The sequence below is a fragment of the Podarcis gaigeae genome (genome assembly GCF_964106915.1).
Source record: "Podarcis gaigeae genome assembly, chromosome: 9".
Lineage (NCBI taxonomy): Eukaryota > Metazoa > Chordata > Lepidosauria > Squamata > Lacertidae > Podarcis > Podarcis gaigeae.
Window position 1 is genome coordinate 13,497,554 of NC_139685.1, and position 27,886 is coordinate 13,525,439.

Consider the following 27,886-nt stretch of genomic DNA (forward strand, 5'->3'; position numbering starts at 1 on the left):
CTTTTTCCGCAGGTCAGGTTGTGGAGGGCTAATTTCTTGTCCTGTGATAAAAAGCCTTCTGTTTCGACCGCTAAACCTTTCAGGGGAGCATTTGCAACCGTCTGGCACCATTTTAGAGTGAATTGGATAATTTGAGATTTTTGCAGAAATTGTGACCCCGGGGCTTAGGGATTTTTTCAAAAAAATCTTTTTCTGCAGGTCAAGTTGTGGAGGGTTGATTTCTAGTCCTATGATAAAAAGCCTTCTGTTTCGACCGCTAAACCTTTCAGGGGTAGCATTTGCAACTGTCTGGCGCCATTTTAGAGTGAATTGGAAAATTTGAGATTTTTGCAGAAATTGTGACCCCGGGGCTTAGGGATTTTTTCAAAAAAATCTTTTTCTGCAGGTCAAGTTTTGGAGGGCTAATTTCTTGTCCTGTGATAAAAAGCCGTCTGTTTCGACCGCTAAACCTTTCAGGGGAGCATTTGCAACCGTCTGGCGCCATTTTAGAGTGAATTGGAGAAATTGAGATTTTTGCAGAAATTGTGACCCCGGGGCTTAGGGATTTTTTTTAAAAAATCTTTTTCCGCAGGTCAAGTTTTGGAGGGCTAATTTCTTGTCCTGTGATAAAAAGCCTTCTGTTTCGAGCGCTAAACCTTTCAGGGGAGCATTTGCAACCGTCTGGCGCCATTTTAGAGTGAATTGGAGAATTTGAGATTTTTGCAGAAATTGTGACCCCCGGGGCTTAGGGATTTTTTCAAAAAAATCTTTCTCCGCAGGTCAAGTTGTGGAGGGCTGATTTCTTGTCCTGTGATAAAAAGCCTTCTGTTTCGACCGCTAAACCTTTCAGGGGAGCATTTGCAACCGTCTGGCACCATTTTAGAGTGAATTGGAGAATTTGAGATTTTTGCAGAAATTGTGACCCCGGGGCTTAGGGATTTTTTCAAAAAAATCTGTTCCCGCAGGTCAAGTTGTGGAGGGCTAATTTCTTGTCCTGTGATAAAAAGCCTTCTGTTTCGACCGCTAAACCTTTCAGGGGAGCATTTGCAACCGTCTGGCACCATTTTAGAGTGAATTGGAGAATTTGAGATTTTGGCAGAAATTGTGACCCCGGGGCTTAGGGATTTTTTCAAAAAAATCTTTTTCCGCAGGTCAAGTTGTGGAGGGCTAATTTCTTGTCCTGTGATAAAAAGCCTTCTGTTTCGACCACTAAACCTTTCAGGGGAGCATTTGCAACCGTCTGGCACCATTTTAGAGTGAATTGGAGAATTTGAGATTTTTGCAGAAATTGTGACCCCGGGGCTTAGGGATTTTTTCAAAAAAATCTTTTTCCGCAGGTCAAGTTGTGGAGGGATAATTTCTTGTCCTGTGATAAAAAGCCTTCTGTTTCGACCGCTAAACCTTTCAGGGGAGCATTTGCAACCGTCTGGCGCCATTTTAGAGTGAATTGGAGAATTTGAGATTTTTGCAGAAATTGTGACCCCGGGTCTTAGGGATTTTTTCAAAAAAATCTTTTTCCGCAGGTCAGGTTGTGGAGGGCTAATTGCTTGTCCTGTGATAAAAAGCCTTCTGTTTCGAGCGCTAAACCTTTCAGGGGAGCATTTGCAACCGTCTGGCGCCATTTTAGAGTGAATTGGAAAATTTGAGATTTTTGCAGAAATTGTGACCCCGGGGCTTAGGGATTGTTTCAAAAAAATCTTTTTCCGCAGGTCAAGTTGTGGAGGGCTGATTTCTTGTCCTGCGATAAAAAGCCTTCTGTTTAGACCGCTAAACCTTTCAGGGGAGCATTTGCAACCGTCTGGCACCATTTTAGAGTGAATTGGAGAAATTGAGATTTTTGCAGAAATTGTGACCCCGGGGCTTAGGGATTTTTTCAAAAAAATCTTTTTCCACAGGTCAAGTTGTGGAGGGCTGATTTCTTGTCCTGTGATAAAAAGCCTTCTGTTTTGACCTCCACACCTTTTAGGGGAGCATTTGCAACCGTCTGGCACCATTTTAGAGTGAATTGGAGAATTTGAGATTTTTGCAGAAATTGTGACCCCGGGGCTTAGGGATTTTTTCAAAAAAATCTGTTCCCGCAGGTCAAGTTGTGGAGGGCTAATTTCTTGTCCTGTGATAAAAAGCCTTCTGTTTCGACCGCTAAACCTTTCAGGGGAGCATTTGCAACCGTCTGGCACCATTTTAGAGTGAATTGGAGAATTTGAGATTTTGGCAGAAATTGTGACCCCGGGCCTTAGGGATTTTTTCAAAAAAATCTTTTTCCGCAGGTCAAGTTGTGGAGGGCTAATTTCTTGTCCTGTGATAAAAAGCCTTCTGTTTCGACCACTAAACCTTTCAGGGGAGCATTTGCAACCGTCTGGCACCATTTTAGAGTATATTGGAGAATTTGAGATTTTTGCAGAAATTGTGACCCCGGGGCTTAGGGATTTTTTCAAAAAAATCTTTTTCCGCAGGTCAAGTTGTGGAGGGATAATTTCTTGTCCTGTGATAAAAAGCCTTCTGTTTCGACCGCTAAACCTTTCAGGGGAGCATTTGCAACCGTCTGGCGCCATTTTAGAGTGAATTGGAAAATTTGAGATTTTTGCAGAAATTGTGACCCCGGGGCTTAGGGATTGTTTCAAAAAAATCTTTTTCCGCAGGTCAAGTTGTGGAGGGCTGATTTCTTGTCCTGCGATAAAAAGCCTTCTGTTTAGACCGCTAAACCTTTCAGGGGAGCATTTGCAACCGTCTGGCACCATTTTAGAGTGAATTGGAGAAATTGAGATTTTTGCAGAAATTGTGACCCCGGGGCTTAGGGATTTTTTCAAAAAAATCTTTTTCCACAGGTCAAGTTGTGGAGGGCTGATTTCTTGTCCTGTGATAAAAAGCCTTCTGTTTTGACCTCCACACCTTTTAGGGGAGCATTTGCAACCGTCCGGCATCATTTTTTAGTTAATTGGAGAAATTGAGATTTTTGCAGAAATTGTGACCCCGGGTCTTAGGGATTTTTTCAAAAAAATCTTTTTCCGCAGGTCAGGTTGTGGAGGGCTAATTTCTTGTCCTGTGATAAAAAGCCTTCTGTTTCGACCGCTAAACCTTTCAGGGGAGCATTTGCAACCGTCTGGCACCATTTTAGAGTGAATTGGAGAATTTGAGATTTTTGCAGAAATTGTGACCCCGGGGCTTAGGGATTTTTTCAAAAAAATCTTTTTCTGCAGGTCAAGTTGTGGAGGGTTGATTTCTAGTCCTATGATAAAAAGCCTTCTGTTTCGACCGCTAAACCTTTCAGGGGAGCATTTGCAACCGTCTGGCACCATTTTAGAGTGAATTGGAGAATTTGAGATTTTTGCAGAAATTGTGACCCCGGGGCTTAGGGATTTTTTCAAAAAAATCTTTTTCCGCAGGTCAAGTTGTGGAGGGCTAATTTCTTGTCCTGTGATAAAAAGCCTTCTGTTTCGACCGCTAAACCTTTCAGGGGAGCATTTGCAACCGTCTGGCACCATTTTAGAGTGAATTGGAGAATTTGAGATTTTTGCAGAAATTGTGACCCCGGGTCTTAGGGATTTTTTCAAAAAAATCTTTTTCCGCAGGTCAGGTTGTGGAGGGCTGATTTCTTGTCCTGCGATAAAAAGCCTTCTGTTTAGACCGCTAAACCTTTCAGGGGAGCATTTGCAACCGTCTGGCACCATTTTAGAGTGAATTGGAGAAATTGAGATTTTTGCAGAAATTGTGACCCCGGGGCATAGGGATTTTTTCAAAAAAAATTTTTTCCACAGGTCAAGTTGTGGAGGGCTGATTTCTTGTCCTGCGATAAAAAGCCTTCTGTTTTGACCTCCACACCTTTCAGGGGAGCATTTGCAACCCTCCGGCACCATTTTTTAGTTAATTGGAGAAATTGAGATTTTTGCAGAAATTGTGACCCCGGGGCTTAGGGATTTTTTCAAAAAAATCTTTTTCCGCAGGTCAAGTTGTGGAGGGCTAATTTCTTGTCCTGTGATAAAAAGCCTTCTGTTTCGACCGCTAAACCTTTCAGGGGAGCATTTGCAACCGTCTGGCACCATTTTAGAGTGAATTGGATAATTTGAGATTTTTGCAGAAATTGTGACCCCGGGGCTTAGGGATTTTTTCAAAAAAATCTTTTTCTGCAGGTCAAGTTGTGGAGGGTTGATTTCTAGTCCTATGATAAAAAGCCTTCTGTTTCGACCGCTAAACCTTTCAGGGGAGCATTTGCAACCGTCTGGCACCATTTTAGAGTGAATTGGAGAATTTGAGATTTTTGCAGAAATTGTGACCCCGGGGCTTAGGGATTTTTTCAAAAAAATCTTTTTCCGCAGGTCAAGTTGTGGAGGGCTAATTTCTTGTCCTGTGATAAAAAGCCTTCTGTTTCGACCGCTAAACCTTTCAGGGGAGCATTTGCAACCGTCTGGCACCATTTTAGAGTGAATTGGAGAATTTGAGATTTTTGCAGAAATTGTGACCCCGGGTCTTAGGGATTTTTTCAAAAAAATCTTTTTCCGCAGGTCAGGTTGTGGAGGGCTGATTTCTTGTCCTGCGATAAAAAGCCTTCTGTTTAGACCGCTAAACCTTTCAGGGGAGCATTTGCAACCGTCTGGCACCATTTTAGAGTGAATTGGAGAAATTGAGATTTTTGCAGAAATTGTGACCCCGGGGCATAGGGATTTTTTCAAAAAAATCTTTTTCCACAGGTCAAGTTGTGGAGGGTTGATTTCTAGTCCTATGATAAAAAGCCTTCTGTTTCGACCGCTAAACCTTTCAGGGGAGCATTTGCAACCGTCTGGCACCATTTTAGAGTGAATTGGAGAATTTGAGATTTTTGCAGAAATTGTGACCCCGGGGCTTAGGGATTTTTTCAAAAAAATCTTTTTCCGCAGGTCAAGTTGTGGAGGGCTAATTTCTTGTCCTGTGATAAAAAGCCTTCTGTTTCGACCGCTAAACCTTTCAGGGGAGCATTTGCAACCGTCTGGCACCATTTTAGAGTGAATTGGAGAATTTGAGATTTTTGCAGAAATTGTGACCCCGGGTCTTAGGGATTTTTTCAAAAAAATCTTTTTCCGCAGGTCAGGTTGTGGAGGGCTGATTTCTTGTCCTGCGATAAAAAGCCTTCTGTTTAGACCGCTAAACCTTTCAGGGGAGCATTTGCAACCGTCTGGCACCATTTTAGAGTGAATTGGAGAAATTGAGATTTTTGCAGAAATTGTGACCCCGGGGCATAGGGAATTTTTCAAAAAAATCTTTTTCCACAGGTCAAGTTGTGGAGGGCTGATTTCTTGTCCTGCGATAAAAAGCCTTCTGTTTTGACCTCCACACCTTTCAGGGGAGCATTTGCAACCGTCCGGCACCATTTTTTAGTTAATTGGAGAAATTGAGATTTTTGCAGAAATTGTGACCCCGGGGCTTAGGGATTTTTTCAAAAAAATCTTTTTCCGCAGGTCAAGTTGTGGAGGGCTAATTTCTTGTCCTGTGATAAAAAGCCTTCTGTTTCGACCGCTAAACCTTTCAGGGGAGCATTTGCAACCGTCTGGCACCATTTTAGAGTGAATTGGATAATTTGAGATTTTTGCAGAAATTGTGACCCCGGGGCTTAGGGATTTTTTCAAAAAAATCTTTTTCTGCAGGTCAAGTTGTGGAGGGTTGATTTCTAGTCCTATGATAAAAAGCCTTCTGTTTCGACCGCTAAACCTTTCAGGGGAGCATTTGCAACCGTCTGGCACCATTTTAGAGTGAATTGGAGAATTTGAGATTTTTGCAGAAATTGTGACCCCGGGGCTTAGGGATTTTTTCAAAAAAATCTTTTTCCGCAGGTCAAGTTGTGGAGGGCTAATTTCTTGTCCTGTGATAAAAAGCCTTCTGTTTCGACCGCTAAACCTTTCAGGGGAGCATTTGCAACCGTCTGGCACCATTTGAGAGTGAATTGGAGAATTTGAGATTTTTGCAGAAATTGTGACCCCGGGTCTTAGGGATTTTTTCAAAAAAATCTTTTTCCGCAGGTCAGGTTGTGGAGGGCTGATTTCTTGTCCTGCGATAAAAAGCCTTCTGTTTAGACCGCTAAACCTTTCAGGGGAGCATTTGCAACCGTCTGGCACCATTTTAGAGTGAATTGGAGAAATTGAGATTTTTGCAGAAATTTTGACCCCGGGGCATAGGGATTTTTTCAAAAAAATCTTTTTCCACAGGTCAAGTTGTGGAGGGCTGATTTCTTGTCCTGCGATAAAAAGCCTTCTGTTTTGACCTCCACACCTTTCAGGGGAGCATTTGCAACCGTCCGGCACCATTTTTTAGTTAATTGGAGAAATTGAGATTTTTGCAGAAATTGTGACCCCGGGGCTTAGGGATTTTTTCAAAAAAATCTTTTTCTGCAGGTCAAGTTGTGGATGGCTGATTTCTTGTCCTGCGATAAAAAGCCTTCTGTTTAGACCGCTAAACCTTTCAGGGGAGCATTTGCAACCGTCTGGCACCATTTTAGAGTGAATTGCAGAAATTGAGATTTTTGCAGAAATTGTGACCCCGGGGCTTAGGGATTTTTTCAAAAAAATCTTTTTCCACAGGTCAAGTTGTGGAGGGCTGATTTCTTGTCCTGTGATAAAATGCCTTCTGTTTTGACCTCCACACCTTTCAGGGGAGCATTTGCAACCGTCCGGCACCATTTTTTAGTTAATTGGAGAAATTGAGATTTTTGCAGAAATTGTGACCCCGGGTCTTAGGGATTTTTTCAAAAAAATCTTTTTCCGCAGGTCAGGTTGTGGAGGGCTAATTGTTTGTACTGTGATAAAAAGCCTTATGTTTCGAGCGCTAAACCTTTCAGGGGAGCATTTGCAACCGTCTGACGCCATTTTAGAGTGAATTGGAGAATTTGAGATTTTTGCAGAAATTGTGACCCCGGGGCTTAGGGATTTTTTCAAAAAAATCTGTTCCCGCAGGTCAAGTTGTGGAGGGCTAATTTCTTGTCCTGTGATAAAAAGCCTTCTGTTTCGACCGCTAAAACTTTCAGGGGAGCATTTGCAACCGTCTGGCACCATTTTAGAGTGAATTGGAGAATTTGAGATTTTTGCAGAAATTGTGACCCCGGGGCTTAGGGATTTTTTCAAAAAAATCTTTTTCTGCAGGTCAAGTTTTGGAGGGCTAATTTCTTGTCCTGTGATAAAAAGCCTTCTGTTTCGACCGCTAAACCTTTCAGGGGAGCATTTGCAACCGTCTGGCACCATTTTAGAGTGAATTGGAGAAATTGAGATTTTTGCAGAAATTGTGACCCCGGGGCTTAGGGATTTTTTTTAAAAAATCTTTTTCCGCAGGTCAAGTTTTGGAGGGCTAATTTCTTGTCCTGTGATAAAAAGCCTTCTGTTTCGACCGCTAAACCTTTCAGGGGAGCATTTGCAACCGTCTGGTGCCATTTTAGAGTGAATTGGAGAATTTGAGATTTTTGCAGAAATTGTGACCCCGGGGCTTAGGGATTTTTTCAAAAAAATCTTTTTCCGCAGGTCAGGTTGTGGAGGGCTAATTGCTTGTCCTGTGATAAAAAGCCTTATGTTTCGAGCGCTAAACCTTTCAGGGGAGCATTTGCAACCGTCTGGCGCCATTTTAGAGTGAATTGGAGAATTTGAGATTTTTGCAGAAATTGTGACCCCGGGGCTTAGGGATTTTTTCAAAAAAATCTTTTTCCGCAGGTCAAGTTGTGGAGGGCTGATTTCTTGTCCTGCGATAAAAAGCCTTCTGTTTAGACCGCTAAACCTTTCAGGGGAGCATTTGCAACCGTCTGGCACCATTTTAGAGTGAATTGGAGAAATTGAGATTTTTGCAGAAATTGTGACCCCGGGGCTTAGGGATTTTTTTAAAAAAATCTTTTTCCGCAGGTCAAGTTTTGGAGGGCTAATTTCTTGTCCTGTGATAAAAAGCCTTCTGTTTCGACCGCTAAACCTTTCAGGGGAGCATTTGCAACCGTCTGGCGCCATTTTAGAGTGAATTGGAGAATTTGAGATTTTTGCAGAAATTGTGACCCCGGGGCTTAGGGATTTTTTCAAAAAAATCTTTTTCCGCAGGTCAGGTTGTGGAGGGCTGATTGCTAGTCCTGTGATAAAAAGCCTTATGTTTCGAGCGCTAAACCTTTCAGGGGAGCATTTGCAACCGTCTGGCGCCATTTTAGAGTGAATTGGAGAATTTGAGATTTTTGCAGAAATTGTGACCCCGGGGCTTAGGGATTTTTTCAAAAAAATCTTTTTCCGCAGGTCAAGTTGTGGAGGGCTGATTTCTTGTCCTGCGATAAAAAGCCTTCTGTTTAGACCGCTAAACCTTTCAGGGGAGCATTTGCAACCGTCTGGCACCATTTTAGAGTGAATTGGAGAAATTGAGATTTTTGCAGAAATTGTGACCCCGGGGCTTAGGGATTTTTTCAAAAAAATCTTTTTCCGCAGGTCAAGTTTTGGAGGGCTAATTTCTTGTCTGTGATAAAAAGCCTTCTGTTTCGACCGCTAAACCTTTCAGGGGAGCATTTGCAACCGTCTGGCGCCATTTTAGAGTGAATTGGAGAATTTGAGATTTTTGCAGAAATTGTGACCCCGGGGCTTAGGGATTTTTTCAAAAAAATCTTTTTCCACAGGTCAAGTTGTGGAGGGCTGATTTCTTGTCCTGTGATAAAAAGCCTTCTGTTTCGACCGCTAAACCTTTCAGGGGAGCATTTGCAACCGTCTGGCACCATTTTAGAGTGAATTGGAGAATTTGAGATTTTTGCAGAAATTGTGACCCCGGGGCTTAGGGATTTTTTCAAAAAAATCTGTTCCCGCAGGTCAAGTTGTGGAGGGCTAATTTCTTGTCCTGTGATAAAAAGCCTTCTGTTTCGACCGCTAAACCTTTCAGGGGAGCATTTGCAACCGTCTGGCGCCATTTTAGAGTGAATTGGAGAATTTGAGATTTTTGCAGAAATTGTGACCCCGGGGCTTTGGGATTTTTTCAAAAAAATCTTTTTCCGCAGGTCAAGTTGTGGAGGGCTGATTTCTTGTCCTGCGATAAAAAGCCTTCTGTTTAGACCGCTAAACCTTTCAGGGGAGCATTTGCAACCGTCTGGCACCATTTTAGAGTGAATTGGAGAAATTGAGATTTTTGCAGAAATTGTGACCCCGGGGCTTAGGGATTTTTTTTAAAAAATCTTTTTCCGCAGGTCAAGTTTTGGAGGGCTAATTTCTTGTCCTGTGATAAAAAGCCTTCTGTTTCGACCGCTAAACCTTTCAGGGGAGCATTTGCAACCGTCTGGCGCCATTTTAGAGTGAATTGGAGAATTTGAGATTTTTGCAGAAATTGTGACCCCGGGGCTTAGGGATTTTTTCAAAAAAATCTTTTTCCGCAGGTCAGGTTGTGGAGGGCTAATTGCTTGTCCTGTGATAAAAAGCCTTATGTTTCGAGCGCTAAACCTTTCAGGGGAGCATTTGCAACCGTCTGGCGCCATTTTAGAGTGAATTGGAGAATTTGAGATTTTTGCAGAAATTGTGACCCCGGGGCTTAGGGATTTTTTCAAAAAAATCTTTTTCCGCAGGTCAGGTTGTGGAGGGCTAATTGCTTGTCCTGTGATAAAAAGCCTTATGTTTCGAGCGCTAAACCTTTCAGGGGAGCGTTTGCAACCGTCTGGCGCCATTTTAGAGTGAATTGGAGAATTTGAGATTTTTGCAGAAATTGTGACCCCGGGGCTTTGGGATTTTTTCAAAAAAATCTTTTTCCGCAGGTCAAGTTGTGGAGGGCTGATTTCTTGTCCTGCGATAAAAAGCCTTCTGTTTAGACCGCTAAACCTTTCAGGGGAGCATTTGCAACCGTCTGGCACCATTTTAGAGTGAATTGGAGAAATTGAGATTTTTGCAGAAATTGTGACCCCGGGGCTTAGGGATTTTTTTTAAAAAATCTTTTTCCGCAGGTCAAGTTTTGGAGGGCTAATTTCTTGTCCTGTGATAAAAAGCCTTCTGTTTCGACCGCTAAACCTTTCAGGGGAGCATTTGCAACCGTCTGGCGCCATTTTAGAGTGAATTGGAGAATTTGAGATTTTTGCAGAAATTGTGACCCCGGGGCTTAGGGATTTTTTCAAAAAAATCTTTTTCCGCAGGTCAGGTTGTGGAGGGCTAATTGCTTGTCCTGTGATAAAAAGCCTTATGTTTCGAGCGCTAAACCTTTCAGGGGAGCATTTGCAACCGTCTGGCGCCATTTTAGAGTGAATTGGAGAATTTGAGATTTTTGCAGAAATTGTGACCCCGGGGCTTAGGGATTTTTTCAAAAAAATCTTTTTCCGCAGGTCAAGTTGTGGAGGGCTGATTTCTTGTCCTGCGATAAAAAGCCTTCTGTTTAGACCGCTAAACCTTTCAGGGGAGCATTTGCAACCGTCTGGCACCATTTTAGAGTGAATTGGAGAAATTGAGATTTTTGCAGAAATTGTGACCCCGGGGCTTAGGGATTTTTTCAAAAAAATCTTTTTCCGCAGGTCAAGTTTTGGAGGGCTAATTTCTTGTCCTGTGATAAAAAGCCTTCTGTTTCGACCGCTAAACCTTTCAGGGGAGCATTTGCAACCGTCTGGCGCCATTTTAGAGTGAATTGGAGAATTTGAGATTTTTGCAGAAATTGTGACCCCGGGGCTTAGGGATTTTTTCAAAAAAATCTTTTTCCGCAGGTCAGGTTGTGGAGGGCTAATTGCTTGTCCTGTGATAAAAAGCCTTATGTTTCGAGCGCTAAACCTTTCAGGGGAGCATTTGCAACCGTCTGGCGCCATTTTAGAGTGAATTGGAGAATTTGAGATTTTTGCAGAAATTGTGACCCCTGGGCTTTGGGATTTTTTCAAAAAAATCTTTTTCCGCAGGTCAAGTTGTGGAGGGCTGATTTCTTGTCCTGCGATAAAAAGCCTTCTGTTTAGACCGCTAAACCTTTCAGGGGAGCATTTGCAACCGTCTGGCACCATTTTAGAGTGAATTGGAGAAATTGAGATTTTTGCAGAAATTGTGACCCCGGGGCTTAGGGATTTTTTTAAAAAAATCTTTTTCCGCAGGTCAAGTTTTGGAGGGCTAATTTCTTGTCCTGTGATAAAAAGCCTTCTGTTTCGACCGCTAAACCTTTCAGGGGAGCATTTGCAACCGTCTGGCGCCATTTTAGAGTGAATTGGAGAATTTGAGATTTTTGCAGAAATTGTGACCCCGGGGCTTAGGGATTTTTTCAAAAAAATCTTTTTCCGCAGGTCAGGTTGTGGAGGGCTAATTGCTTGTCCTGTGATAAAAAGCCTTATGTTTCGAGCGCTAAACCTTTCAGGGGAGCATTTGCAACCGTCTGGCGCCATTTTAGAGTGAATTGGAGAATTTGAGATTTTTGCAGAAATTGTGACCCCGGGGCTTAGGGATTTTTTCAAAAAAATCTTTTTCCGCAGGTCAAGTTGTGGAGGGCTGATTTCTTGTCCTGCGATAAAAAGCCTTCTGTTTAGACCGCTAAACCTTTCAGGGGAGCATTTGCAACCGTCTGGCACCATTTTAGAGTGAATTGGAGAAATTGAGATTTTTGCAGAAATTGTGACCCCGGGGCTTAGGGATTTTTTCAAAAAAATCTTTTTCCGCAGGTCAAGTTTTGGAGGGCTAATTTCTTGTCTGTGATAAAAAGCCTTCTGTTTCGACCGCTAAACCTTTCAGGGGAGCATTTGCAACCGTCTGGCGCCATTTTAGAGTGAATTGGAGAATTTGAGATTTTTGCAGAAATTGTGACCCCGGGGCTTAGGGATTTTTTCAAAAAAATCTTTTTCTGCTGGTCAAGTTGTGGAGGGCTGATTTCTTGTCCTGTGATAAAAAGCCTTCTGTTTCGACCGCTAAACCTTTCAGGGGAGCATTTGCAACCGTCTGGCACCATTTTAGAGTGAATTGGAGAATTTGAGATTTTTGCAGAAATTGTGACCCCGGGGCTTAGGGATTTTTTCAAAAAAATCTGTTCCCGCAGGTCAAGTTGTGGAGGGCTAATTTCTTGTCCTGTGATAAAAAGCCTTCTGTTTCGACCGCTAAACCTTTCAGGGGAGCATTTGCAACCGTCTGGCGCCATTTTAGAGTGAATTGGAGAATTTGAGATTTTTGCAGAAATTGTGACCCCGGGGCTTTGGGATTTTTTCAAAAAAATCTTTTTCCGCAGGTCAAGTTGTGGAGGGCTGATTTCTTGTCCTGCGATAAAAAGCCTTCTGTTTAGACCGCTAAACCTTTCAGGGGAGCATTTGCAACCGTCTGGCACCATTTTAGAGTGAATTGGAGAAATTGAGATTTTTGCAGAAATTGTGACCCCGGGGCTTAGGGATTTTTTTTAAAAAATCTTTTTCCGCAGGTCAAGTTTTGGAGGGCTAATTTCTTGTCCTGTGATAAAAAGCCTTCTGTTTCGACCGCTAAACCTTTCAGGGGAGCATTTGCAACCGTCTGGCGCCATTTGAGAGTGAATTGGAGAATTTGAGATTTTTGCAGAAATTGTGACCCCGGGGCTTAGGGATTTTTTCAAAAAAATCTTTTTCCGCAGGTCAGGTTGTGGAGGGCTAATTGCTTGTCCTGTGATAAAAAGCCTTATGTTTCGAGCGCTAAACCTTTCAGGGGAGCATTTGCAACCGTCTGGCGCCATTTTAGAGTGAATTGGAGAATTTGAGATTTTTGCAGAAATTGTGACCCCGGGGCTTAGGGATTGTTTCAAAAAAATCTTTTTCCGCAGGTCAAGTTGTGGAGGGCTGATTTCTTGTCCTGCGATAAAAAGCCTTCTGTTTAGACCGCTAAACCTTTCAGGGGAGCATTTGCAACCGTCTGGCACCATTTTAGAGTGAATTGGAGAAATTGAGATTTTTGCAGAAATTGTGACCCCGGGGCTTAGGGATTTTTTCAAAAAAATCTTTTTCCGCAGGTCAAGTTTTGGAGGGCTAATTTCTTGTCCTGTGATAAAAAGCCTTCTGTTTCGACCGCTAAACCTTTCAGGGGAGCATTTGCAACCGTCTGGCACCATTTTAGAGTGAATTGGAGAATTTGAGATTTTTGCAGAAATTGTGACCCCGGGTCTTAGGGATTTTTACAAAAAAATCTTTTTCCGCAGGTCAGGTTGTGGAGGGCTAATTGCTTGTCCTGTGATAAAAAGCCTTATGTTTCGAACGCTAAACCTTTCAGGGGAGCATTTGCAACCGTCTGGCGCCATTTTAGAGTGAATTGGAGAATTTGAGATTTTTGCAGAAATTGTGACCCCGGGGCTTAGGGATTTTTTCAAAAAAATCTTTTTCCACAGGTCAAGTTGTGGAGGGCTGATTTATTGTCCTGCGATAAAAAGCCTTCTGTTTAGACCGCTAAACCTTTCAGGGGAGCATTTGCAACCGTCTGGCACCATTTTAGAGTGAATTGGAGAATTTGAGATTTTTGCAGAAATTGTGACCCCGGGTCTTAGGGATTTTTACAAAAAAATCTTTTTCCGCAGGTCAGGTTGTGGAGGGCTAATTGCTTGTCCTGTGATAAAAAGCCTTATGTTTCGAACGCTAAACCTTTCAGGGGAGCATTTGCAACCGTCTGGCGCCATTTTAGAGTGAATTGGAGAATTTGAGATTTTTGCAGAAATTGTGACCCCGGGGCTTAGGGATTTTTTCAAAAAAATCTTTTTCCACAGGTCAAGTTGTGGAGGGCTGATTTATTGTCCTGCGATAAAAAGCCTTCTGTTTAGACCGCTAAACCTTTCAGGGGAGCATTTGCAACCGTCTGGCACCATTTTAGAGTGAATTGGAGAAATTGAGATTTTTGCAGAAATTGTGACCCCGGGGCTTAGGGATTTTTTCAAAAAAATCTTTTTCCGCAGGTCAAGTTGTGGAGGGCTAATTTCTTGTGCTGTGATAAAAAGCCTTCTGTTTCGACCGCTAAACCTTTCAGGGGAGCATTTGCAACCGTCTGGCACCATTTTAGAGTGAATTGGAGAATTTGAGATTTTTGCAGAAATTGTGACCCCGGGTCTTAGGGATTTTTACAAAAAAATCTTTTTCCGCAGGTCAGGTTGTGGAGGGCTAATTGCTTGTCCTGTGATAAAAAGCCTTATGTTTCGAACGCTAAACCTTTCAGGGGAGCATTTGCAACCGTCTGGCGCCATTTTAGAGTGAATTGGAGAATTTGAGATTTTTGCAGAAATTGTGACCCCGGGGCTTAGGGATTTTTTCAAAAAAATCTTTTTCCACAGGTCAAGTTGTGGAGGGCTGATTTCTTGTCCTGCGATAAAAAGCCTTCTGTTTAGACCGCTAAACCTTTCAGGGGAGCATTTGCAACCGTCTGGCACCATTTTAGAGTGAATTGGAGAAATTGAGATTTTTGCAGAAATTGTGACCCCGGGGCTTAGGGATTTTTTCAAAAAAATCTTTTTCCGCAGGTCAAATTGTGGAGGGCTAATTTCTTGTCCTGTGATAAAAAGCCTTCTGTTTCGACCGCTAAACCTTTCAGTGGAGCATTTGCAACTGTCTGGCGCCATTTTAGAGTGAATTGGAAAATTTGAGATTTTTGCAGAAATTGTGACCCCGGGGCTTAGGGATTTTTTCAAAAAAATCTTTTTCTGCAGGTCAAGTTGTGGAGGGCTGATTTCTTGTCCTGCGATAAAAAGCCTTCTGTTTAGACCGCTAAACCTTTCAGGGGAGCATTTGCAACCGTCTGGCACCATTTTAGAGTGAATTGCAGAAATTGAGATTTTTGCAGAAATTGTGACCCCGGGGCTTAGGGATTTTTTCAAAAAAATCTTTTTCCACAGGTCAAGTTGTGGAGGGCTGATTTCTTGTCCTGTGATAAAATGCCTTCTGTTTTGACCTCCACACCTTTCAGGGGAGCATTTGCAACCGTCCGGCACCATTTTTTAGTTAATTGGAGAAATTGAGATTTTTGCAGAAATTGTGACCCCGGGTCTTAGGGATTTTTTCAAAAAAATCTTTTTCCGCAGGTCAGGTTGTGGAGGGCTAATTGTTTGTACTGTGATAAAAAGCCTTATGTTTCGAGCGCTAAACCTTTCAGGGGAGCATTTGCAACCGTCTGGCGCCATTTTAGAGTGAATTGGAGAATTTGAGATTTTTGCAGAAATTGTGACCCCGGGGCTTAGGGATTTTTTCAAAAAAATCTGTTCCCGCAGGTCAAGTTGTGGAGGGCTAATTTCTTGTCCTGTGATAAAAAGCCTTCTGTTTCGACCGCTAAAACTTTCAGGGGAGCATTTGCAACCGTCTGGCACCATTTTAGAGTGAATTGGAGAATTTGAGATTTTTGCAGAAATTGTGACCCCGGGGCTTAGGGATTTTTTCAAAAAAATCTTTTTCTGCAGGTCAAGTTTTGGAGGGCTAATTTCTTGTCCTGTGATAAAAAGCCTTCTGTTTCGACCGCTAAACCTTTCAGGGGAGCATTTGCAACCGTCTGGCGCCATTTTAGAGTGAATTGGAGAATTTGAGATTTTTGCAGAAATTGTGACCCCGGGGCTTAGGGATTTTTTCAAAAAAATCTTTTTCCGCAGGTCAGGTTGTGGAGGGCTAATTGCTTGTCCTGTGATAAAAAGCCTTATGTTTCGAGCGCTAAACCTTTCAGGGGAGCATTTGCAACCGTCTGGCGCCATTTTAGAGTGAATTGGAGAATTTGAGATTTTTGCAGAAATTGTGACCCCGGGGCTTTGGGATTTTTTCAAAAAAATCTTTTTCTGCAGGTCAAGTTGTGGAGGGCTGATTTCTTGTCCTGCGATAAAAAGCCTTCTGTTTAGACCGCTAAACCTTTCAGGGGAGCATTTGCAACCGTCTGGCACCATTTTAGAGTGAATTGGAGAAATTGAGATTTTTGCAGAAATTGTGACCCCGGGGCTTAGGGATTTTTTCAAAAAAATCTTTTTCCACAGGTCAAGTTGTGGAGGGCTGATTTCTTGTCCTGCGATAAAAAGCCTTCTGTTTAGACCGCTAAACCTTTCAGGGGAGCATTTGCAACCGTCTGGCACCATTTTAGAGTGAATTGGAGAAATTGAGATTTTTGCAGAAATTGTGACCCCGGGGCTTAGGGATTTTTTCAAAAAAATCTTTTTCCGCAGGTCAAGTTGTGGAGGGCTAATTTCTTGTGCTGTGATAAAAAGCCTTCTGTTTCGACCGCTAAACCTTTCAGGGGAGCATTTGCAACCGTCTGGCACCATTTTAGAGTGAATTGGAGAATTTGAGATTTTTGCAGAAATTGTGACCCCGGGTCTTAGGGATTTTTACAAAAAAATCTTTTTCCGCAGGTCAGGTTGTGGAGGGCTAATTGCTTGTCCTGTGATAAAAAGCCTTATGTTTCGAACGCTAAACCTTTCAGGGGAGCATTTGCAACCGTCTGGCGCCATTTTAGAGTGAATTGGAGAATTTGAGATTTTTGCAGAAATTGTGACCCCGGGGCTTAGGGATTTTTTCAAAAAAATCTTTTTCCACAGGTCAAGTTGTGGAGGGCTGATTTCTTGTCCTGCGATAAAAAGCCTTCTGTTTAGACCGCTAAACCTTTCAGGGGAGCATTTGCAACCGTCTGGCACCATTTTAGAGTGAATTGGAGAAATTGAGATTTTTGCAGAAATTGTGACCCCGGGGCTTAGGGATTTTTTCAAAAAAATCTTTTTCCGCAGGTCAAGTTGTGGAGGGCTAATTTCTTGTCCTGTGATAAAAAGCCTTCTGTTTCGACCGCTAAACCTTTCAGGGGAGCATTTGCAACCGTCTGGCACCATTTTAGAGTGAATTGGAAAATTTGAGATTTTTGCAGAAATTGTGACCCCGGGGCTTAGGGATTTTTTCAAAAAAATCTTTTTCCGCAGGTCAAGTTGTGGAGGGCTGATTTCTTGTCCTGCGATAAAAAGCCTTCTGTTTAGACCGCTAAACCTTTCAGGGGAGCATTTGCAACCGTCTGGCACCATTTTAGAGTGAATTGCAGAAATTGAGATTTTTGCAGAAATTGTGACCCCGGGGCTTAGGGATTTTTTCAAAAAAATCTTTTTCCACAGGTCAAGTTTTGGAGGGCTGATTTCTTGTCCTGTGATAAAATGCCTTCTGTTTTGACCGCTAAACCTTTCAGGGGAGCATTTGCAACCGTCCGGCACCATTTTTTAGTTAATTGGAGAATTTGAGATTTTTGCAGAAATTGTGACCCCGGGGCTTAGGGATTTTTTCAAAAAAATCTTTTTCCGCAGGTCAGGTTGTGGAGGGCTAATTGCTTGTCCTGTGATAAAAAGCCTTATGTTTCGAGCGCTAAACCTTTCAGGGGAGCATTTGCAACCGTCTGGCGCCATTTTAGAGTGAATTGGAGAATTTGAGATTTTTGCAGAAATTGTGACCCCGGGGCTTAGGGATTTTTTCAAAAAAATCTGTTCCCGCAGGTCAAGTTGTGGAGGGCTAATTTCTTGTCCTGTGATAAAAAGCCTTCTGTTTAGACCGCTAAAACTTTCAGGGGAGCATTTGCAACCGTCTGGCACCATTTTAGAGTGAATTGGAGAAATTGAGATTTTTGCAGAAATTGTGACCCCGGGGCTTAGGGATTTTTTCAAAAAAATCTTTTTCCGCAGGTCAAGTTTTGGAGGGCTAATTTCTTGTCTGTGATAAAAAGCCTTCTGTTTCGACCGCTAAACCTTTCAGGGGAGCATTTGCAACCGTCTGGCGCCATTTTAGAGTGAATTGGAGAATTTGAGATTTTTGCAGAAATTGTGACCTCGGGGCTTAGGGATTTTTTCAAAAAAATCTTTTTCTGCAGGTCAAGTTGTGGAGGGCTGATTTCTTGTCCTGTGATAAAAAGCCTTCTGTTTCGACCCCTAAACCTTTCAGGGGAGCATTTGCAACCGTCTGGCACCATTTTAGAGTGAATTGGAGAATTTGAGATTTTTGCAGAAATTGTGACCCCGGGGCTTAGGGATTTTTTCAAAAAAATCTTTTTCCGCAGGTCAGGTTGTGGAGGGCTAATTGCTTGTCCTGTGATAAAAAGCCTTATGTTTCGAGCGCTAAACCTTTCAGGGGAGCATTTGCAACCGTCTGGCGCCATTTTAGAGTGAATTGGAGAATTTGAGATTTTTGCAGAAATTGTGACCCCGGGGCTTAGGGATTTTTTCAAAAAAATCTTTTTCCGCAGGTCAAGTTGTGGAGGGCTGATTTCTTGTCCTGCGATAAAAAGCCTTCTGTTTAGACCGCTAAACCTTTCAGGGGAGCATTTGCAACCGTCTGGCACCATTTTAGAGTGAATTGGAGAAATTGAGATTTTTGCAGAAATTGTGACCCCGGGGCTTAGGGATTTTTTCAAAAAAATCTTTTTCCGCAGGTCAAGTTTTGGAGGGCTAATTTCTTGTCTGTGATAAAAAGCCTTCTGTTTCGACCGCTAAACCTTTCAGGGGAGCATTTGCAACCGTCTGGCGCCATTTTAGAGTGAATTGGAGAATTTGAGATTTTTGCAGAAATTGTGACCCCGGGGCTTAGGGATTTTTTCAAAAAAATCTTTTTCTGCAGGTCAAGTTGTGGAGGGCTGATTTCTTGTCCTGTGATAAAAAGCCTTCTGTTTCGACCGCTAAACCTTTCAGGGGAGCATTTGCAACCGTCTGGCACCATTTTAGAGTGAATTGGAGAATTTGAGATTTTTGCAGAAATTGTGACCCCGGGGCTTAGGGATTTTTTCAAAAAAATCTGTTCCCGCAGGTCAAGTTGTGGAGGGCTAATTTCTTGTCCTGTGATAAAAAGCCTTCTGTTTCGACCGCTAAACCTTTCAGGGGAGCATTTGCAACCGTCTGGCGCCATTTTAGAGTGAATTGGAGAATTTGAGATTTTTGCAGAAATTGTGACCCCGGGGCTTAGGGATTTTTTCAAAAAAATCTTTTTCCGCAGGTCAGGTTGTGGAGGGCTAATTGCTTGTCCTGTGATAAAAAGCCTTATGTTTCGAGCGCTAAACCTTTCAGGGGAGCATTTGCAACCGTCTGGCGCCATTTTAGAGTGAATTGGAGAATTTGAGATTTTTGCAGAAATTGTGACCCCGGGGCTTAGGGATTTTTTCAAAAAAATCTTTTTCCGCAGGTCAAGTTTTGGAGGGCTAATTTCTTGTCCTGTGATAAAAAGCCTTCTGTTTCGACCGCTAAACCTTTCAGGGGAGCATTTGCAACCGTCTGGCGCCATTTTAGAGTGAATTGGAGAATTTGAGATTTTTGCAGAAATTGTGACCCCGGGGCTTAGGGATTTTTTCAAAAAAATCTTTTTCCGCAGGTCAGGTTGTGGAGGGCTAATTGCTTGTCCTGTGATAAAAAGCCTTATGTTTCGAGCGCTAAACCTTTCAGGGGAGCGTTTGCAACCGTCTGGCGCCATTTTAGAGTGAATTGGAGAATTTGAGATTTTTGCAGAAATTGTGACCCCGGGGCTTAGGGATTTTTTCAAAAAAATCTTTTTCCGCAGGTCAAGTTGTGGAGGGCTGATTTCTTGTCCTGCGATAAAAAGCCTTCTGTTTAGACCGCTAAACCTTTCAGGGGAGCATTTGCAACCGTCTGGCACCATTTTAGAGTGAATTGGAGAAATTGAGATTTTTGCAGAAATTGTGACCCCGGGGCTTAGGGATTTTTTTTAAAAAATCTTTTTCCGCAGGTCAAGTTTTGGAGGGCTGATTTCTTGTCCTGCGATAAAAAGCCTTCTGTTTAGACCGCTAAACCTTTCAGGGGAGCATTTGCAACCGTCTGGCACCATTTTAGAGTGAATTGGAGAAATTGAGATTTTTGCAGAAATTGTGACCCCGGGGCTTAGGGATTTTTTCAAAAAAATCTTTTTCCGCAGGTCAAGTTGTGGAGGGCTAATTTCTTGTCCTGTGATAAAAAGCCTTCTGTTTCGACCGCTAAACCTTTCAGGGGAGCATTTGCAACCGTCTGGCACCATTTTAGAGTGAATTGGAGAATTTGAGATTTTTGCAGAAATTGTGACCCCGGGGCTTAGGGATTTTTACAAAAAAATCTTTTTCCGCAGGTCAGGTTGTGGAGGGCTAATTGCTTGTCCTGTGATAAAAAGCCTTATGTTTCGAACGCTAAACCTTTCAGGGGAGCATTTGCAACCGTCTGGCGCCATTTTAGAGTGAATTGGAGAATTTGAGATTTTTGCAGAAATTGTGACCCCGGGGCTTAGGGATTTTTTCAAAAAAATCTTTTTCCACAGGTCAAGTTGTGGAGGGCTGATTTCTTGTCCTGCGATAAAAAGCCTTCTGTTTAGACCGCTAAACCTTTCAGGGGAGCGTTTGCAACCGTCTGGCACCATTTTAGAGTGAATTGGAGAAATTGAGATTTTTGCAGAAATTGTGACCCCGGGGCTTAGGGATTTTTTCAAAAAAATCTTTTTCCGCAGGTCAAGTTGTGGAGGGCTAATTTCTTGTCCTGTGATAAAAAGCCTTCTGTTTCGACCGCTAAACCTTTCAGGGGAGCATTTGCAACTGTCTGGCGCCATTTTAGAGTGAATTGTAAAATTTGAGATTTTTGCAGAAATTGTGACCCCAGGGCTTAGGGATTTTTTCAAAAAAATCTTTTTCCGCAGGTCAGGTTGTGGAGGGCTAATTGTTTGTCCTGTGATAAAAAGCCTTCTGTTTCGACCGCTAAACCTTTCAGGGGAGCATTTGCAACCGTCTGGCACCATTTTAGAGTGAATTGGAGAATTTGAGATTTTTGCAGAAATTGTGACCCCGGGGCTTAGGGATTTTTTTTAAAAAATCTTTTTCCGCAGGTCAAGTTTTGGAGGGCTAATTTCTTGTCCTGTGATAAAAAGCCTTCTGTTTCGACCGCTAAACCTTTCAGGGGAGCATTTGCAACCGTCTGGCGCCATTTTAGAGTGAATTGGAGAATTTGAGATTTTTGCAGAAATTGTGACCCCGGGGCTTAGGGATTTTTTCAAAAAAATCTTTTTCCGCAGGTCAAGTTATGGAGGGCTGATTTCTTGTCCTGCGATAAAAAGCCTTCTGTTTAGACCGCTAAACCTTTCAGGGGAGCATTTGCAACCGTCTGGCACCATTTTAGAGTGAATTGGAGAAATTGAGATTTTTGCAGAAATTGTGACCCCGGGGCTTAGGGATTTTTTCAAAAAAATCTTTTTCCGCAGGTCAAGTTTTGGAGGGCTAATTTCTTGTCTGTGATAAAAAGCCTTCTGTTTCGACCGCTAAACCTTTCAGGGGAGCATTTGCAACCGTCTGGCGCCATTTTAGAGTGAATTGGAGAATTTGAGATTTTTGCAGAAATTGTGACCCCGGGGCTTAGGGATTTTTTCAAAAAAATCTTTTTCTGCAGGTCAAGTTGTGGAGGGCTGATTTCTTGTCCTGTGATAAAAAGCCTTCTGTTTCGACCCCTAAACCTTTCAGGGGAGCATTTGCAACCGTCTGGCACCATTTTAGAGTGAATTGGAGAATTTGAGATTTTTGCAGAAATTGTGACCCCGGGGCTTAGGGATTTTTTCAAAAAAATCTGTTCCCGCAGGTCAAGTTGTGGAGGGCTAATTTCTTGTCCTGTGATAAAAAGCCTTCTGTTTCGACCGCTAAACCTTTCAGGGGAGCATTTGCAACCGTCTGGCACCATTTTAGAGTGAATTGGAGAATTTGAGATTTTTGCAGAAATTGTGACCCCGGGGCTTAGGGATTTTTTCAAAAAAATCTTTTTCCGCAGGTCAAGTTATGGAGGGCTGATTTCTTGTCCTGCGATAAAAAGCCTTCTGTTTAGACCGCTAAACCTTTCAGGGGAGCATTTGCAACCGTCTGGCACCATTTTAGAGTGAATTGGAGAAATTGAGATTTTTGCAGAAATTGTGACCCCGGGGCTTAGGGATTTTTTCAAAAAAATCTTTTTCCGCAGGTCAAGTTTTGGAGGGCTAATTTCTTGTCTGTGATAAAAAGCCTTCTGTTTCGACCGCTAAACCTTTCAGGGGAGCATTTGCAACCGTCTGGCGCCATTTTAGAGTGAATTGGAGAATTTGAGATTTTTGCAGAAATTGTGACCCCGGGGCTTAGGGATTTTTTCAAAAAAATCTTTTTCTGCAGGTCAAGTTGTGGAGGGCTGATTTCTTGTCCTGTGATAAAAAGCCTTCTGTTTCGACCCCTAAACCTTTCAGGGGAGCATTTGCAACCGTCTGGCACCATTTTAGAGTGAATTGGAGAATTTGAGATTTTTGCAGAAATTGTGACCCCGGGGCTTAGGGATTTTTTCAAAAAAATCTGTTCCCGCAGGTCAAGTTGTGGAGGGCTGATTTCTTGTCCTGCGATAAAAAGCCTTCTGTTTAGACCGCTAAACCTTTCAGGGGAGCATTTGCAACCGTCTGGCACCATTTTAGAGTGAATTGGAGAAATTGAGATTTTTGCAGAAATTGTGACCCCGGGGCTTAGGGATTTTTTCAAAAAAATCTTTTTCCGCAGGTCAAGTTATGGAGGGCTAATTTCTTGTCCTGTGATAAAAAGCCTTCTGTTTCGACCGCTAAACCTTTCAGGGGAGCATGTGCAACCGTCTGGCGCCATTTTAGAGTGAATTGGAGAATTTGAGATTTTTGCAGAAATTGTGACCCCGGGGTTTAGGGATTTTTTCAAAAAAATCTTTTTCCGCAGGTCAGGTTGTGGAGGGCTAATTGCTTGTCCTGTGATAAGAAAGCCTTATGTTTCGAGCGCTAAACCTTTCAGGGGAGCATTTGCAACCGTCTGGCGCCATTTTAGAGTGAATTGGAGAATTTGAGATTTTTGCAGAAATTGTGACCCCGGGGCTTAGGGATTTTTTCAAAAAAATCTTTTTCCACAGGTCAAGTTGTGGAGGGCTGATTTCTTGTCCTGCGATAAAAAGCCTTCTGTTTAGACCGCTAAACCTTTCAGGGGAGCATTTGCAACCGTCTGGCGCCATTTTAGAGTGAATTGGAGAAATTGAGATTTTTGCAGAAATTGTGACCCCGGGGCTTAGGGATTTTTTCAAAAAAATCTTTTTCCGCAGGTCAAGTTGTGGAGGGCTAATTTCTTGTGCTGTGATAAAAAGCCTTCTGTTTCGACCGCTAAACCTTTCAGGGGAGCATTTGCAACCGTCTGGCACCATTTTAGAGTGAATTGGAGAATTTGAGATTTTTGCAGAAATTGTGACCCCGGGTCTTAGGGATTTTTTCAAAAAAATCTTTTTCCGCAGGTCAAGTTTTGGAGGGCTAATTTCTTGTCCTGTGATAAAAAGCCTTCTGTTTCGACCCCTAAACCTTTCAGGGGAGCATTTGCAACCGTCTGGCGCCATTTTAGAGTGAATTGGAGAAATTGAGATTTTTGCAGAAATTGTGACCCCGGGGCTTAGCGATTTTTTCAAAAAAATCTTTTTCCACAGGTCAAGTTGTGTAGGGCTCATTTCTTGTCCTGTGATAAAAAGCCTTCTGTTTCGACCGCTAAACCTTTCAGGGGAGCATTTGCAACCGTCTGGCACCATTTTAGAGTGAATTGGAGAAATTGAGATTTTTGCAGAAATTGTGACCCCGGGGCTTAGGGATTTTTTCAAAAAAATCTGTTCCCGCAGGTCAAGTTGTGGAGGGCTAATTTCTTGTCCTGTGATAAAAAGCCTTCCGTTTCGACCGCTAAACTTTTCAGGGGAGCATTTGCAACCGTCTGGCACCATTTTAGAGTGAATTGGAGAATTTGAGATTTTTGCAGAAATTGTGACCCCGGGGCTTAGGGATTTTTTCAAAAAAATCTTTTTCCGCAGGTCAAGTTGTGGAGGGCTAATTTCTTGTCCTGTGATAAAAAGCCTTCTGTTTCGACCACTAAACCTTTCAGGGGAGCATTTGCAACCGTCTGGCGCCATTTTAGAGTGAATTGGAGAATTTGAGATTTTTGCAGAAATTGTGACCCCGGGTCTTAGGGATTTTTACAAAAAAATCTTTTTCCGCAGGTCAGGTTGTGGAGGGCTAATTGCTTGTCCTGTGATAAAAAGCCTTATGTTTCGAACGCTAAACCTTTCAGGGGAGCATTTGCAACCGTCTGGCGCCATTTTAGAGTGAATTGGAGAATTTGAGATTTTTGCAGAAATTGTGACCCCGGGGCTTAGGGATTTTTTCAAAAAAATCTTTTTCCACAGGTCAAGTTGTGGAGGGCTGATTTCTTGTCCTGCGATAAAAAGCCTTCTGTTTAGACCGCTAAACCTTTCAGGGGAGCATTTGCAACCGTCTGGCACCATTTTAGAGTGAATTGGAGAAATTGAGATTTTTGCAGAAATTGTGACCCCGGGGCTTAGGGATTTTTTCAAAAAAATCTTTTTCCGCAGGTCAAGTTGTGGAGGGCTAATTTCTTGTCCTGTGATAAAAAGCCTTCTGTTTCGACCGCTAAACCTTTCAGGGGAGCATTTGCAACTGTCTGGCGCCATTTTAGAGTGAATTGGAAAATTTGAGATTTTTGCAGAAATTGTGACCCCGGGGCTTAGGGATTTTTTCAAAAAAATCTTTTTCTGCAGGTCAAGTTGTGGAGGGCTGATTTCTTGTCCTGCGATAAAAAGCCTTCTGTTTAGACCGCTAAACCTTTCAGGGGAGCATTTGCAACCGTCTGGCACCATTTTAGAGTGAATTGCAGAAATTGAGATTTTTGCAGAAATTGTGACCCCGGGGCTTAGGGATTTTTTCAAAAAAATCTTTTTCCACAGGTCAAGTTGTGGAGGGCTGATTTCTTGTCCTGTGATAAAAAGCCTTATGTTTCGAGCGCTAAACCTTTCAGGGGAGCATTTGCAACCGTCTGGCACCATTTTAGAGTGAATTGGAGAAATTGAGATTTTTGCAGAAATTGTGACCCCGGGGCTTAGGGATTTTTTTTAAAAAATCTTTTTCCGCAGGTCAAGTTTTGGAGGGCTAATTTCTTGTCCTGTGATAAAAAGCCTTCTGTTTCGACCGCTAAACCTTTCAGGGGAGCATTTGCAACCGTCTGGCGCCATTTTAGAGTGAATTGGAGAATTTGAGATTTTTGCAGAAATTGTGACCCCGGGGCTTAGGGATTTTTTCAAAAAAATCTTTTTCCGCAGGTCAGGTTGTGGAGGGCTAATTGCTTGTCCTGTGATAAAAAGCCTTATGTTTCGAGCGCTAAACCTTTCAGGGGAGCATTTGCAACCGTCTGGCGCCATTTTAGAGTGAATTGGAGAATTTGAGATTTTTGCAGAAATTGTGACCCCGGGGCTTAGGGATTTTTTCAAAAAAATCTTTTTCCGCAGGTCAAGTTGTGGAGGGCTGATTTCTTGTCCTGCGATAAAAAGCCTTCTGTTTAGACCGCTAAACCTTTCAGGGGAGCATTTGCAACCGTCTGGCACCATTTTAGAGTGAATTGGAGAAATTGAGATTTTTGCAGAAATTGTGACCCCGGGGCTTAGGGATTTTTTCAAAAAAATCTTTTTCCGCAGGTCAAGTTTTGGAGGGCTAATTTCTTGTCTGTGATAAAAAGCCTTCTGTTTCGACCGCTAAACCTTTCAGGGGAGCATTTGCAACCGTCTGGCGCCATTTTAGAGTGAATTGGAGAATTTGAGATTTTTGCAGAAATTGTGACCCCGGGGCTTAGGGATTTTTTCAAAAAAATCTTTTTCTGCAGGTCAAGTTGTGGAGGGCTGATTTCTTGTCCTGTGATAAAAAGCCTTCTGTTTCGACCGCTAAACCTTTCAGGGGAGCATTTGCAACCGTCTGGCACCATTTTAGAGTGAATTGGAGAATTTGAGATTTTTGCAGAAATTGTGACCCCGGGGCTTAGGGATTTTTTCAAAAAAATCTGTTCCCGCAGGTCAAGTTGTGGAGGGCTAATTTCTTGTCCTGTGATAAAAAGCCTTCTGTTTCGACCGCTAAACCTTTCAGGGGAGCATTTGCAACCGTCTGGCACCATTTTAGAGTGAATTGGAGAATTTGAGATTTTTGCAGAAATTGTGACCCCGGGGCTTAGGGATTTTTTCAAAAAAATCTTTTTCCGCAGGTCAAGTTGTGGAGGGCTAATTTCTTGTCCTGTGATAAAAAGCCTTCTGTTTCGACCGCTAAACCTTTCAGGGGAGCATTTGCAACCGTCTGGCACCATTTTAGAGTGAATTGGAGAATTTGAGATTTTTGCAGAAATTGTGACCCCGGGTCTTAGGGATTTTTACAAAAAAATCTTTTTCCGCAGGTCAGGTTGTGGAGGGCTAATTGCTTGTCCTGTGATAAAAAGCCTTATGTTTCGAACGCTAAACCTTTCAGGGGAGCATTTGCAACCGTCTGGCGCCATTTTAGAGTGAATAGGAGAATTTGAGATTTTTGCAGAAATTGTGACCCCGGGGCTTAGGGATTTTTTCAAAAAAATCTTTTTCCACAGGTCAAGTTGTGGAGGGCTGATTTCTTGTCCTGCGATAAAAAGCCTTCTGTTTAGACCGCTAAACCTTTCAGGGGAGCATTTGCAACCGTCTGGCACCATTTTAGAGTGAATTGGAGAAATTGAGATTTTTGCAGAAATTGTGACCCCGGGGCTTAGGGATTTTTTCAAAAAAATCTTTTTCCGCAGGTCAAGTTGTGGAGGGCTAATTTCTTGTCCTGTGATAAAAAGCCTTCTGTTTCGACCGCTAAACCTTTCAGGGGAGCATTTGCAACCGTCTGGCACCATTTTAGAGTGAATTGGAGAATTTGAGATTTTTGCAGAAATTGTGACCCCGGGGCTTAGGGATTTTTACAAAAAAATCTTTTTCCGCAGGTCAGGTTGTGGAGGGCTAATTGCTTGTCCTGTGATAAAAAGCCTTATGTTTCGAACGCTAAACCTTTCAGGGGAGCATTTGCAACCGTCTGGCGCCATTTTAGAGTGAATTGGAGAATTTGAGATTTTTGCAGAAATTGTGACCCCGGGGCTTAGGGATTTTTTCAAAAAAATCTTTTTCCACAGGTCAAGTTGTGGAGGGCTGATTTCTTGTCCTGCGATAAAAAGCCTTCTGTTTAGACCGCTAAACCTTTCAGGGGAGCATTTGCAACCGTCTGGCACCATTTTAGAGTGAATTGGAGAAATTGAGATTTTTGCAGAAATTGTGACCCCGGGGCTTAGGGATTTTTTCAAAAAAATCTTTTTCCGCAGGTCAAGTTGTGGAGGGCTAATTTCTTGTCCTGTGATAAAAAGCCTTCTGTTTCGACCGCTAAACCTTTCAGGGGAGCATTTGCAACTGTCTGGCGCCATTTTAGAGTGAATTGGAAAATTTGAGATTTTTGCAGAAATTGTGACCCCAGGGCTTAGGGATTTTTTCAAAAAAATCTTTTTCCGCAGGTCAGGTTGTGGAGGGCTAATTGTTTGTCCTGTGATAAAAAGCCTTCTGTTTCGACCGCTAAACCTTTCAGGGGAGCATTTGCAACCGTCTGGCACCATTTTAGAGTGAATTGGAGAATTTGAGATTTTTGCAGAAATTGTGACCCCGGGGCTTAGGGATTTTTTTTAAAAAATCTTTTTCCGCAGGTCAAGTTTTGGAGGGCTAATTTCTTGTCCTGTGATAAAAAGCCTTCTGTTTCGACCGCTAAACCTTTCAGGGGAGCATTTGCAACCGTCTGGCGCCATTTTAGAGTGAATTGGAGAATTTGAGATTTTTGCAGAAATTGTGACCCCGGGGCTTAGGGATTTTTTCAAAAAAATCTTTTTCCGCAGGTCAAGTTGTGGAGGGCTGATTTCTTGTCCTGCGATAAAAAGCCTTCTGTTTAGACCGCTAAACCTTTCAGGGGAGCATTTGCAACCGTCTGGCACCATTTTAGAGTGAATTGGAGAAATTGAGATTTTTGCAGAAATTGTGACCCCGGGGCTTAGGGATTTTTTCAAAAAAATCTTTTTCCGCAGGTCAAGTTTTGGAGGGCTAATTTCTTGTCTGTGATAAAAAGCCTTCTGTTTCGACCGCTAAACCTTTCAGGGGAGCATTTGCAACCGTCTGGCGCCATTTTAGAGTGAATTGGAGAATTTGAGATTTTTGCAGAAATTGTGACCCCGGGGCTTAGGGATTTTTT